The following is a 14302-nucleotide window of genomic DNA, read 5'->3' on the forward strand; positions in this document are numbered from 1 at the left end:
GTCATCTGTCATCTGTATTCTGTCATCTGTCATTTGTCATCTGTCATCTGTCATCTGTCATATGTCATCTGTCATCTGTCATATGTCACCTGTCACCTATCGCCTGCCATCTATCATCTGTCATCTGTCATTTGTCATCTGTCATCTGTCATCTGTCATTTGTCATCTGTCATCTGTCATCTGTCATCTGTTATCTGTCATCTGTCATCTGTCATCTGTCATCTGTCATCTGTCATCTGTCATCTGTCATCTGTCATCTGTCATCTGTCATCTGTCATCTGTCATCTGTCATCTGTCATCTGTCATCTGTCATCTGTCATCTGTCATCTGTCAACTGTCATCTGCCATCTGTCATCTGTCATCTGTCATCTGTCATCTGTCATCTGTCATCTGTCATCTGTCATCTGTCATCTGTCATCTGTCATCTGTCATCTGTCATCTGTCATTTGTCATCTGTCATGTGTCATCTGTCATCTGTCATCTGTCATGTGTCGTCCGTCATCTGTCATCTGTCATCTGTCATCTGTCATCTGTCATATGTTATCTGTCATCTGTCGTCTGTTGTCTGTCATCTGTCAACTGTCATTTGTCGTCTGTCATCTGTCATCTGTCATCTGTCATCTGTCATCTGTCATCTGTCATTTGTCATCTCTCATCTGTCATCTGTCATCTGTCATATGATATCTGTCATATGACATGTGTCATCTGTCATGTGTCATCTGTCATGTGTCATCTGTCATTTGTCATATCTCATCTGTCATCTGTCATATGACATCTGTCATCTGTCATCTGTCATCTGTCATCTGTCATCTGTCATCTGTCATCTGTCATCTGTCATTTGTCATCTGTCATCTGTCATCTGTCATCTGTCATCTGTCATCTGTCATCTGTCATCTGTCATCTGTCATCTGTCATCTGTCATCTGTCATCTGTCATCTGTCATCTGTCATCTGTCATCTGTCATCTGTCATCTGTCATCTGTCATCTGTCATCTGTCATCTGTCATCTGTCATCTGTCATCTGTCATCTGTCATCTGTCATCTGTCATCTGTCATCTGTCATCTGTCATCTGTCATCTGTCATCTGTCATCTGTCATTTGTCATCTGTCATGTGTCATGTGTCATCTGTCATTTGTCATCTCTCATCTGTCATCTGTCATATGACATCTGTCATCTGTCATCTGTCATCTGTCATCTGTCATCTGTCATCTGTCATCTGTCATCTGTCATTTGTCATCTGTCATGTGTCATCTGTAATCTGTCATCTGTCATGTGTCATCCGTCATCTGTCATCTGTCATGTGTCATCTGTCATCTGTCATCTGTCATCTGTCATCTGTCATCTGTCATCTGTCATCTGTCATCTGTCATCTGTCATCTGTCATCTGTCATCTGTCATCTGTCATCTGTCATCTGTCATCTGTCATCTGTCATCTGTCATCTGTCATTTGTCATCTGTCATCTGTCATCTGTCATCTGTCATATGTCATCTGTCATATGTCATCTGTCATCTGTCATCTGTCATCTGTCATCTGTCATCTGTCATCTGTCATCTGTCATCTGTCATCTGTCATCTGTCACCTGTCATCTGTCATCTGTCATCTGTCATCTGTCATCTGTCATCTGTCATCTGTCATCTGTCATCTGTCATCTGTCATCTGTCATCTGTCATCTGTCATCTGTCATCTGTCATCTGTCATCTGTCATCTGTTATCAGTCATCTGTCGTCTGTTGTCTGTCATCTGTCAACTGTCATTTGTCGTCTGTCATCTGTCATCTGTCATCTGTCATCTGTCATCTGTCATCTGTCATCTGTCATCTGTCATCTGTCATTTGTCATCTCTCATCTGTCATCTGTCATCTGTCATATGACATCTGTCATATGACATGTGTCATCTGTCATGTGTCATCTGTCATTTGTCATCTCTCATCTGTCATATGACATCTGTCATCTGTCATCTGTCATCTGTCATCTGTCATATGTCATCTGTCATCTTTCATCTGTCATCTGTCATCTGTCATCTGTCATCTGTCATCTGTCATCTGTCATCTGTCATCTGTCATCTGTCATCTGTCATCTGTCATCTGTCATCTGTCATCTTTCATCTGTCATCTGTCATCTGTCATCTGTCATCTGTCATCTGTCATCTGTCATCTGTCATCTGTCATCTGTTATGTGTCATCTGTCATCTGTCATCTGTCATCTGTCATCTGTCTTCTGTCATCTGTCATCTGTCATATGTCATCTGTCATCTGTCATCTGTCATATGTCATCTGTCATCTGTCATCTGTCATCTGTCATCTCTCATCTGTCATCTGTCATCTGTCATCAGTCATCTGTCATATGTCATCTGTCATCTGTCATCTGTCATCTGTCATCTGTCATCTGTCATCTGTCATCTGTCATCTGTCATCCGTCATCTGTCATCTGTTATCTGTCATCTGTCATCTGTCATTTGTCATCTGTCATCTGTCATCTGTCATCTGTATTCTGTCATCTGCCATGTGTCATCTGTCATCTGTCATTTGTCATCTGTATTCTGTCATCTGTCATGTGTCATCTGTATTCTGTCATCTGTCATGTGTCATCTGTCATCTGTCATCTGTCATCTGTCATCTGTCATCTGTCATCTGTCATCTGTCATTTGTCATCTGTCATCTGTCATCTGTCATATGTCATCTGTCATCTGTCATATGTCACCTGTCACCTATCGCCTGCCATCTATCATCTGTCATTTGTCATTTGTCATCTGTCATCTGTCATCTGTCATTTGTCATCTGTCATCTGTCATCTGTCATCTGTCATCTGTCATCTGTCATCTGTCATCTGTCATCTGTCATCTGTCATCTGTCATCTGTCATCTGTCATCTGTCATCTGTCATCTGTCATCTGTCATCTGTCATCTGTCAACTGTCATCTGTCATCTGTCATCTGTCATCTGTCATCTGTCATCTGTCATCTGTCATCTGTCATCTGTCATCTGTCATCTGTCATCTGTCATTTGTCATCTGTCATGTGTCATCTGTCATCTGTCATCTGTCATGTGTCGTCCGTCATCTGTCATCTGTCATCTGTCATCTGTCATCTGTCATATGTTATCTGTCATCTGTCGTCTGTTGTCTGTCATCTGTCAACTGTCATTTGTCGTCTGTCATCTGTCATCTGTCATCTGTCATCTGTCATCTGTCATTTGTCATCTCTCATCTGTCATCTGTCATCTGTCATATGATATCTGTCATATGACATGTGTCATCTGTCATGTGTCATCTGTCATGTGTCATCTGTCATTTGTCATATCTCATCTGTCATCTGTCATATGACATCTGTCATCTGTCATCTGTCATCTGTCATCTGTCATCTGTCATTTGTCATCTGTCATCTGTCATCTGTCATCTGTCATCTGTCATCTGTCATCTGTCATCTGTCATCTGTCATCTGTCATCTGTCATCTGTCATCTGTCATCTGTCATCTGTCATCTGTCATCTGTCATCTGTCATCTGTCATCTGTCATCTGTCATCTGTCATCTGTCATCTGTCATCTGTCATCTGTCATCTGTCATCTGTCATCTGTCATCTGTCATCTGTCATCTGTCATCTGTCATCTGTCATCTGTCATCTGTCATCTGTCATCTGTCATCTGTCATCTGTCATCTGTCATTTGTCATCTGTCATGTGTCATGTGTCATCTGTCATTTGTCATCTCTCATCTGTCATCTGTCATATGACATCTGTCATCTGTCATCTGTCATCTGTCATCTGTCATCTGTCATCTGTCATCTGTCATCTGTCATCTGTCATCTGTCATCTGTCATCTGTCATCTGTCATCTGTCATCTGTCATCTGTCATCTGTCATCTGTCATCTGTCATCTGTCATCTGTCATCTGTCATCTGTCATCTGTCATCTGTCATCTGTCATCTGTCATCTGTCATCTGTCATCTGTCATCTGTCATCTGTCATCTGTCATCTGTCATCTGTCATCTGTCATCTGTCATCTGTCATCTGTCATCTGTCATCTGTCATCTGTCATCTGTCATTTGTCATCTGTCATCTGTCATCTGTCATCTGTCATCTGTCATCTGTCATCTGTCATTTGTCATCTGTTATGTGTCATCTGTCATCTGTCATCTGTCATGTGTCATCCGTCATCTGTCATCTGTCATCTGTCATCTGTCATCTGTCATCTGTCATCTGTCATCTGTCATCTGTCATCTGTCATCTGTCATCTGTCATCTGTCATCTGTCATCTGTCATCTGTCATTTGTCATCTGTCATCTGTCATCTGTCATCTGTCATATGTCATCTGTCATCTGTCATCTGTCATCTGTCATCTGTCATCTGTCATCTGTCATCTGTCATCTGTCATCTGTCATCTGTCATCTGTCATCTGTCATCTGTCATCTGTCATCTGTCATTTGTCATCTGTCATCTGTCATCTGTCATCTGTCATCTGTCATCTGTCATCTGTCATCTGTCATCTGTCATCTGTCATCTGTCATCTGTCATCTGTCATCTGTCATCTGTCATCTGTCATCTGTCATCTGTCATCTGTCATCTGTCATCTGTCATCTGTCATCTGTCATCTTTCATCTGTCATCTGTCATCTGTCATCTGTCATCTGTCATCTGTCATCTGTCATCTGTCATCTGTCATCTGTCATCTGTCATCTGTCATCTGTCTTTTGTCATCTGTCATGTGTCATGTGTCATCTGTCATTTGTCATCTCTCATCTGTCATCTGTCATCTGTCATCTGTCATCTGTCATCTGTCATCTGTCATCTGTCATCTGTCATCTGTCATATGTCACCTGTCACCTATCGCCTGCCATCTATCATCTGTCATCTGTCATTTGTCATCTGTCATCTGTCATCTGTCATTTGTCATCTGTCATCTGTCATCTGTCATCTGTTATCTGTCATCTGTCATCTGTCATCTGTCATCTGTCATCTGTCATCTGTCATCTGTCATCTGTCATCTGTCATCTGTCATCTGTCATCTGTCATCTGTCATCTGTCATCTGTCATCTGTCATCTGTCATCTGTCATCTGTCATCTGTCATCTGTCAACTGTCATCTGCCATCTGTCATCTGTCATCTGTCATCTGTCATCTGTCATCTGTCATCTGTCATCTGTCATCTGTCATCTGTCATCTGTCATCTGTCATCTGTCATTTGTCATCTGTCATGTGTCATCTGTCATCTGTCATCTGTCATGTGTCGTCCGTCATCTGTCATCTGTCATCTGTCATCTGTCATCTGTCATATGTTATCTGTCATCTGTCGTCTGTTGTCTGTCATCTGTCAACTGTCATTTGTCGTCTGTCATCTGTCATCTGTCATCTGTCATCTGTCATCTGTCATCTGTCATTTGTCATCTCTCATCTGTCATCTGTCATCTGTCATATGATATCTGTCATATGACATGTGTCATCTGTCATGTGTCATCTGTCATGTGTCATCTGTCATTTGTCATATCTCATCTGTCATCTGTCATATGACATCTGTCATCTGTCATCTGTCATCTGTCATCTGTCATCTGTCATCTGTCATCTGTCATCTGTCATTTGTCATCTGTCATCTGTCATCTGTCATCTGTCATCTGTCATCTGTCATCTGTCATCTGTCATCTGTCATCTGTCATCTGTCATCTGTCATCTGTCATCTGTCATCTGTCATCTGTCATCTGTCATCTGTCATCTGTCATCTGTCATCTGTCATCTGTCATCTGTCATCTGTCATCTGTCATCTGTCATCTGTCATCTGTCATCTGTCATCTGTCATCTGTCATTTGTCATCTGTCATGTGTCATGTGTCATCTGTCATTTGTCATCTCTCATCTGTCATCTGTCATATGACATCTGTCATCTGTCATCTGTCATCTGTCATCTGTCATCTGTCATCTGTCATCTGTCATCTGTCATTTGTCATCTGTCATGTGTCATCTGTAATCTGTCATCTGTCATGTGTCATCCGTCATCTGTCATCTGTCATGTGTCATCTGTCATCTGTCATCTGTCATCTGTCATCTGTCATCTGTCATCTGTCATCTGTCATCTGTCATCTGTCATCTGTCATCTGTCATCTGTCATCTGTCATCTGTCATCTGTCATCTGTCATCTGTCATCTGTCATTTGTCATCTGTCATCTGTCATCTGTCATCTGTCATCTGTCATATGTCATCTGTCATATGTCATCTGTCATCTGTCATCTGTCATCTGTCATCTGTCATCTGTCATCTGTCATCTGTCATCTGTCATCTGTCACCTGTCATCTGTCATCTGTCATCTGTCATCTGTCATCTGTCATCTGTCATCTGTCATCTGTCATCTGTCATCTGTCATCTGTCATCTGTCATCTGTCATCTGTCATCTGTCATCGGTCATCTGTCATCTGTCATCTGTCATCTGTTATCAGTCATCTGTCGTCTGTTGTCTGTCATCTGTCAACTGTCATTTGTCGTCTGTCATCTGTCATCTGTCATCTGTCATCTGTCATCTGTCATCTGTCATCTGTCATTTGTCATCTCTCATCTGTCATCTGTCATCTGTCATATGACATCTGTCATATGACATGTGTCATCTGTCATGTGTCATCTGTCATTTGTCATCTCTCATCTGTCATATGACATCTGTCATCTGTCATCTGTCATCTGTCATCTGTCATCTGTCATATGTCATCTGTCATCTTTCATCTGTCATCTGTCATCTGTCATCTGTCATCTGTCATCTGTCATCTGTCATCTGTCATCTGTCATCTGTCATCTGTCATCTGTCATCTGTCATCTGTCATCTGTCATCTGTCATCTGTCATCTGTCATCTGTCATCTGTCATCTGTCATCTGTCATCTGTCATCTGTCATGTGTCATGTGTCATCTGTCATCTGTCATCTGTCATCTGTCATCTGTCTTCTGTCATCTGTCATCTGTCATATGTCATCTGTCATCTGTCATCTGTCATATGTCATCTGTCATCTGTCATCTGTCATCTGTCATCTCTCATCTGTCATCTGTCATCTGTCATCAGTCATCTGTCATATGTCATCTGTCATCTGTCATCTGTCATCTGTCATCTGTCATCTGTCATCTGTCATCTGTCATCCGTCATCTGTCATCTGTTATCTGTCATCTGTCATCTGTCATTTGTCATCTGTCATCTGTCATCTGTATTCTGTCATCTGCCATGTGTCATCTGTCATCTGTCATTTGTCATCTGTATTCTGTCATCTGTCATGTGTCATCTGTATTCTGTCATCTGTCATGTGTCATCTGTCATCTGTCATCTGTCATCTGTCATCTGTCATCTGTCATCTGTCATCTGTCATCTGTCATCTGTCATCTGTCATCTGTCATTTGTCATCTCTCATCTGTCATCTGTCATCTGTCATCTGTCATATGACATCTGTCATATGACATGTGTCATCTGTCATGTGTCATCTGTCATTTGTCATCTCTCATCTGTCATATGACATCTGTCATCTGTCATCTGTCATCTGTCATCTGTCATCTGTCATATGTCATCTGTCATCTTTCATCTGTCATCTGTCATCTGTCATCTGTCATCTGTCATCTGTCATCTGTCATCTGTCATCTGTCATCTGTCATCTGTCATCTGTCATCTGTCATCTGTCATCTGTCATCTGTCATCTGTCATCTGTCATCTGTCATCTGTCATCTGTCATCTGTCATCTGTCATGTGTCATCTGTCATCTGTCATCTGTCATCTGTCATCTGTCTTCTGTCATCTGTCATCTGTCATATGTCATCTGTCATCTGTCATCTGTCATCTGTCATATGTCATCTGTCATCTGTCATCTGTCATCTGTCATCTCTCATCTGTCATCTGTCATCTGTCATCAGTCATCTGTCATATGTCATCTGTCATCTGTCATCTGTCATCTGTCATCTGTCATCTGTCATCTGTCATCTGTCATCCGTCATCTGTCATCTGTTATCTGTCATTTGTCATCTCTCATCTGTCATATGACATCTGTCATCTGTCATCTGTCATCTGTCATCTGTCATCTGTCATATGTCATCTGTCATCTTTCATCTGTCATCTGTCATCTGTCATCTGTCATCTGTCATCTGTCATCTGTCATCTGTCATCTGTCATCTGTCATCTGTCATCTGTCATCTGTCATCTGTCATCTGTCATCTGTCATCTGTCATCTGTCATCTGTCATCTGTCATCTGTCATCTGTCATCTGTCATCTGTCATGTGTCATCTGTCATCTGTCATCTGTCATCTGTCATCTGTCTTCTGTCATCTGTCATCTGTCATATGTCATCTGTCATCTGTCATCTGTCATATGTCATCTGTCATCTGTCATCTGTCATCTGTCATCTCTCATCTGTCATCTGTCATCTGTCATCAGTCATCTGTCATATGTCATCTGTCATCTGTCATCTGTCATCTGTCATCTGTCATCTGTCATCTGTCATCTGTCATCCGTCATCTGTCATCTGTTATCTGTCATCTGTCATCTGTCATATGTCATCTGTCATCTGTCATATGTCACCTGTCACCTATCGCCTGCCATCTATCATCTGTCATTTGTCATTTGTCATCTGTCATCTGTCATCTGTCATTTGTCATCTGTCATCTGTCATCTGTCATCTGTCATCTGTCATCTGTCATCTGTCATCTGTCATCTGTCATCTGTCATCTGTCATCTGTCATCTGTCATCTGTCATCTGTCATCTGTCATCTGTCATCTGTCATCTGTCATCTGTCAACTGTCATCTGTCATCTGTCATCTGTCATCTGTCATCTGTCATCTGTCATCTGTCATCTGTCATCTGTCATCTGTCATCTGTCATCTGTCATCTGTCATTTGTCATCTGTCATGTGTCATCTGTCATCTGTCATCTGTCATGTGTCGTCCGTCATCTGTCATCTGTCATCTGTCATCTGTCATCTGTCATATGTTATCTGTCATCTGTCGTCTGTTGTCTGTCATCTGTCAACTGTCATTTGTCGTCTGTCATCTGTCATCTGTCATCTGTCATCTGTCATCTGTCATTTGTCATCTCTCATCTGTCATCTGTCATCTGTCATATGATATCTGTCATATGACATGTGTCATCTGTCATGTGTCATCTGTCATGTGTCATCTGTCATTTGTCATATCTCATCTGTCATCTGTCATATGACATCTGTCATCTGTCATCTGTCATCTGTCATCTGTCATCTGTCATCTGTCATTTGTCATCTGTCATCTGTCATCTGTCATCTGTCATCTGTCATCTGTCATCTGTCATCTGTCATCTGTCATCTGTCATCTGTTATCTGTCATCTGTCATCTGTCATCTGTCATCTGTCATCTGTCATCTGTCATCTGTCATCTGTCATCTGTCATCTGTCATCTGTCATCTGTCATCTGTCATCTGTCATCTGTCATCTGTCATCTGTCATCTGTCATCTGTCATCTGTCATCTGTCATCTGTCATCTGTCATCTGTCATCTGTCATCTGTCATTTGTCATCTGTCATGTGTCATGTGTCATCTGTCATTTGTCATCTCTCATCTGTCATCTGTCATATGACATCTGTCATCTGTCATCTGTCATCTGTCATCTGTCATCTGTCATCTGTCATCTGTCATCTGTCATCTGTCATCTGTCATCTGTCATCTGTCATCTGTCATCTGTCATCTGTCATCTGTCATCTGTCATCTGTCATCTGTCATCTGTCATCTGTCATCTGTCATCTGTCATCTGTCATCTGTCATCTGTCATCTGTCATCTGTCATCTGTCATCTGTCATCTGTCATCTGTCATCTGTCATCTGTCATCTGTCATCTGTCATCTGTCATCTGTCATTTGTCATCTGTCATCTGTCATCTGTCATCTGTCATCTGTCATCTGTCATCCGTCATCTGTCATTTGTCATCTGTTATGTGTCATCTGTCATCTGTCATCTGTCATGTGTCATCCGTCATCTGTCATCTGTCATTTGTCATCTGTCATCTGTCATCTGTCATCTGTCATCTGTCATCTGTCATCCGTCATCTGTCATTTGTCATCTGTTATGTGTCATCTGTCATCTGTCATCTGTCATGTGTCATCCGTCATCTGTCATCTGTCATCTGTCATCTGTCATCTGTCATCTGTCATCTGTCATCTGTCATCTGTCATCTGTCATCTGTCATCTGTCATCTGTCATCTGTCATCTGTCATCTGTCATTTGTCATCTGTCATCTGTCATCTGTCATCTGTCATATGTCATCTGTCATCTGTCATTTGTCATCTGTCATCTGTCATCTGTCATCTGTCATCTGTCATCTGTCATCTGTCATCTGTCATCTGTCATCTGTCATCTGTCATTTGTCATCTGTCATCTGTCATCTGTCATCTGTCATCTGTCATCTGTCATCTGTCATCTGTCATCTGTCATCTGTCATCTGTCATCTGTCATCTGTCATCTGTCATCTGTCATCTGTCATCTGTCATCTCTCATCTGTCATCTGTCATCTGTCATCTGTCATCTGTCATCTGTCATCTGTCATCTGTCATCTGTCATCTGTCATCTGTCATCTGTCATCTGTCATCTGTCATCTGTCATCTGTCATCTGTCATCTGTCATCTGTCATCTGTCATCTGTCATCTGTCATCTGTCTTTTGTCATCTGTCATGTGTCATGTGTCATCTGTCATTTGTCATCTCTCATCTGTCATCTGTCATATGACATCTGTCATCTGTCATCTGTCATCTGTCATCTGTCATCTGTCATCTGTCATCTGTCATCTGTCATCTGTCATCAGTCATCTGTCATCTGTCATCTGTCATCTGTCATTTGTCGTCTGTCATCTGTCATCTGTCATCTGTCACCTGTCATCTGTCATTTGTCATCTCTCATCTGTCATCTGTCATCTGTCATATGATATCTGTCATATGACATGTGTCATCTGTCATGTGTCATCTGTCATTTGTCATCTCTCATCTGTCATCTGTCATATGACATCTGTCATCTGTCATCTGTCATCTGTCATCTGTCATCTGTCATCTGTCATCTGTCATCTGTCATCTGTCATCTGTCATCTGTCATCTGTCATCTGTCATATGTTATCTGTCATCTGTCATCTGTCGTCTGTTGTCTGTCATCTGTCAACTGTCATTTGTCGTCTGTCATCTGTCATCTGTCATTTGTCATCTCTCATCTGTCATCTGTCATATGATATCTGTCATATGACATGTGTCATCTGTCATGTGTCATCTGTCATTTGTCATCTCTCATCTGTCATCTGTCATCTGTCATATGACATCTGTCATCTGTCATCTGTCATCTGTCATCTGTCATCTGTCATCTGTCATCTGTCATCTGTCATCTGTCATCTGTCATCTGTCATCTGTCATTTGTCATCTGTCATCTGTCATCTGTCATCTGTCATCTGTCATCTGTCATCTGTCATCTGTCATCTGTCATCTGTCATCTGTCATCTGTCATTTGTCGTCTGTCATATGTTATCTGTCATCTGTCATCTGTCGTCTGTTGTCTGTCATCTGTCAACTGTCATTTGTCGTCTGTCATCTGTCATCTGGCATCTGTCATCTGTCATTTGCCATCTCTCATCTGTCATCTGTCATCTGTCATATGATATCTGTCATATGACATGTGTCATCTGTCATTTGTCATCTCTCATCTGTCATCTGTCATATGACATCTGTCATCTGTCATCTGTCATCTGTCATCTGTCATCTGTCATGTGTCATCCGTCATCTGTCATCTGTCATCTGTCATCTGTCATCTGTCATCTGTCATCTGTCATCTGTCATCTGTCATCTGTCATCTGTCATCTGTCATCTGTCATCTGTCATCTGTCATCTGTCATCTGTCATCTGTCATCTGTCATCTGTCATCTGTCATCTGTCATCTGTCATCTGTCATCTGTCATCTGTCATCTGTCATCTGTCATCTGTCATCTGTCATCTGTCGTCTGTCATCTGTTATTTGTCATCTGTCATGTGTCATCTGTCATCTGTCATCGGTCATCTGTCATCTGTCATCTGTCATCTGTCACCTGTCATCTGTCATCTGTCATCTGTCATCTGTCATCTGTCATCTGTCATCTGTCATCTGTCATTTGTCATCTGTCATGTGTCATCTGTCATCTGTCATCTGTCATGTGTCATCCGTCATCTGTCATCTGTCATCTGTCATCTGTCATCTGTCATCTGTCATCTGTGATCTGTCATCTGTCATATGTTATCTGTCATCTGTCATCTGTCGTCTGTTGTCTGTCATCTGTCAACTGTCATGTGTCGTCTGTCATCTGTCATCTGTCATTTGTCATCTCTCATCTGTCATCTGTCATATGATATCTGTCATATGACATGTGTCATCTGTCATGTGTCATCTGTCATTTGTCATCTCTCATCTGTCATCTGTCATATGACATCTGTCATCTGTCATCTGTCATCTGTCATCTGTCATCTGTCATCTGTCATCTGTCATCTGTCATCTGTCATCTGTCATCTGTCATCTGTCATCTGTCATTTGTCATCTGTCATCTGTCATCTGTCATCTGTCATCTGTCATCTGTCATCTGTCATCTGTCATCTGTCATCTGTCATCTGTCATTTGTCATCTCTCATCTGTCATCTGTCATATGATATCTGTCATATGACATGTGTCATCTGTCATTTGTCATCTCTCATCTGTCATTTGTCATATGACATCTGTCATCTGTCATCTGTCATCTGTCATCTGTCATCTGTCATCTGTCATGTGTCATCCGTCATCTGTCATCTGTCATCTGTCCTCTATCATCTGTAATCTGTCATCTGTCATCTGTCATCTGTCATCTGTCATCTGTCATCTGTCATCTGTCATCTGTCATCTGTCATCTGTCATCTGTCATCTGTCATCTGTCATCTGTCATCTGTCATCTGTCATCTGTCATCTGTCATCTGTCATCTGTCATCTGTCATCTGTCATCTGTCATCTGTCATCTGTCATTTGTCATCTGTCATGTGTCATCTGTCATCTGTCATCTGTCATCTGTCATCCGTCATCGGTCATCTGTCATCTGTCATCTGTCATCTGTCATCTGTCATCTGTCATCTGTCATCTGTCATCTGTCATCTGTCATCTGTCATCTGTCATCTGTCATCTGTCATCTGTCATCTGTCATCTGTCATCTGTCATCTGTCATTTGTCATCTGTCATGTGTCATCTGTCATCTGTCATCTGTCATGTGTCATCCGTCATCTGTCATCTGTCATCTGTCATCTGTCATCTGTCATCTGTCTTCTGTCATCTGTCATCTGTCATCTGTCATCTGTCATCTGTCATCTGTCATCTGTCATCTGTCATTTGTCATCTGTCATGTGTCATCTGTCATCTGTCATCTGTCATGTGTCATCCGTCATCTGTCATCTGTCATCTGTCATCGGTCATCTATCATCTGTCATCTGTCATCTGTCATCTGTCATCTGTCATCTGTCATCTGTCATCTGTCATCTGTCATCTGTCATCTGTCATCTGTCATCTGTCATCTGTCATCTGTCATCTGTCATCTGTCATTTGTCATCTGTCATGTGTCATCTGTCATCTGTCATCTGTCATGTGTCATCCGTCATCTGTCATCTGTCATCTGTCATTTGTCATCTGTCATCTGTCATTTGTCATCTCTCATCTGTCATCTGTCATCTAACATATGATATCTGTCATATGACATGTGCCATCTGTCATGTGTCATCTGTCATTTGTCATATCTCATCTGTCATCTGTCATATGACATCTGTCATCTGTCATCTGTCATCTGTCATCTGTCATCTGTCATCTGTCATCTGTCATCTGTCATCTGTCATCTGTCATCTGTCATCTGTCATCTGTCATCTGTCATCTGTAATCTGTCATCTGTCATCTGTCATCTGTCATCTGTCATCTGTCATCTGTCATCTGTCATCTGTCATCTGTCATCTGTCATCTGTCATCTGTCATCTGTCATCTGTCATCTGTCATCTGTCATCTGTCATCTGTCATCTGTCACCTGTCATCTGTCATCTGTCATTTGTCATCTGTCATGTGTCATGTGTCATCTGTCATTTGTCATCTCTCATATGTCATCTGTCATATGACATCTGTCATCTGTCATCTGTCATCTGTCATCTGTCATCTGTCATCTGTCATCTGTCATCTGTCATCTGTCATCTGTCATCTGTCATCTGTCATCTGTCATCTGTCATCTGTCATCTGTCATCTGTCATCTGTCATCTGTCATCTGTCATCTGTCATCTGTCATCTGTCATCTGTCATCTGTCATCTGTCATCTGTCATTTGTCATCTGTCATGTGTCATCTG

This window comes from Condylostylus longicornis, unplaced genomic scaffold (assembly GCF_029603195.1).
Source record: "Condylostylus longicornis isolate FDR11 unplaced genomic scaffold, ASM2960319v2 ptg000073l, whole genome shotgun sequence".
In the NCBI taxonomy this organism is placed as follows: Eukaryota; Metazoa; Arthropoda; class Insecta; order Diptera; family Dolichopodidae; genus Condylostylus; species Condylostylus longicornis.